The following is a 719-nucleotide window of genomic DNA, read 5'->3' on the forward strand; positions in this document are numbered from 1 at the left end:
TTGTCTACGATAATTGCGCATCCAGCATTGTTTTTAGATTTAGAGCCGTCTGTAAAAATATTGATATATTCTGGAAGTTTGTTGAGGTTTTCCAGAAATAGATTTTTAGTGATTAGTGGGTTTGTACTATTTTTTGGGCTAGAAGCTGTTTCTACTAGTATTTGCGGAATTTTTAGTGCCCATGGCGGGACTAGATATTGTTTTGTTGGTAAAATGGGAGGTAGTTGGAGGTCTTTTTCGCTGAGATATTTTTGTATGCGGATGTTGAATGGTTTCGGGGGTCTTGATTTCTTTCTAAATTGATTTACATAGTTATTTGAAAAAATTTTTCGATGAGCTGGGCAGTTTGGAGATGATGCGATTTTTAGCGCATAGTCGAGGCTTAGTTTCTTTCTTCTATGTTCCAGCGTTGGGAGCTGCGCTTCACACAATATACTTTCGATTGGGCTCGTCCTGAAGGCTCCAGTAGCTAGTCTTGTCGCTGTGTTGTTGATTGGGGAGAGCATATTTAGTGCTTTTTGTTTTGCTGAGTCATAGATTAAGGAACCATAATCAATTTTGGAACGGATGAACGATATGTATGTGTTTTTAATAATTTGGAATTCTGCTCCCCAGTTCTTCGATGACAGAGTCTTTAGGATATTTAGGCGTCGGTTGCATTTGTCTCTTAGTGATTTTAGATGAGGTATCCAGGTGAGTTTTTTGTCGAAGATTAATCC

Source organism: Osmia bicornis, unplaced genomic scaffold (genome assembly GCF_907164935.1).
Source record: "Osmia bicornis bicornis unplaced genomic scaffold, iOsmBic2.1, whole genome shotgun sequence".
NCBI classification, from domain to species: Eukaryota; Metazoa; Arthropoda; class Insecta; order Hymenoptera; family Megachilidae; genus Osmia; species Osmia bicornis.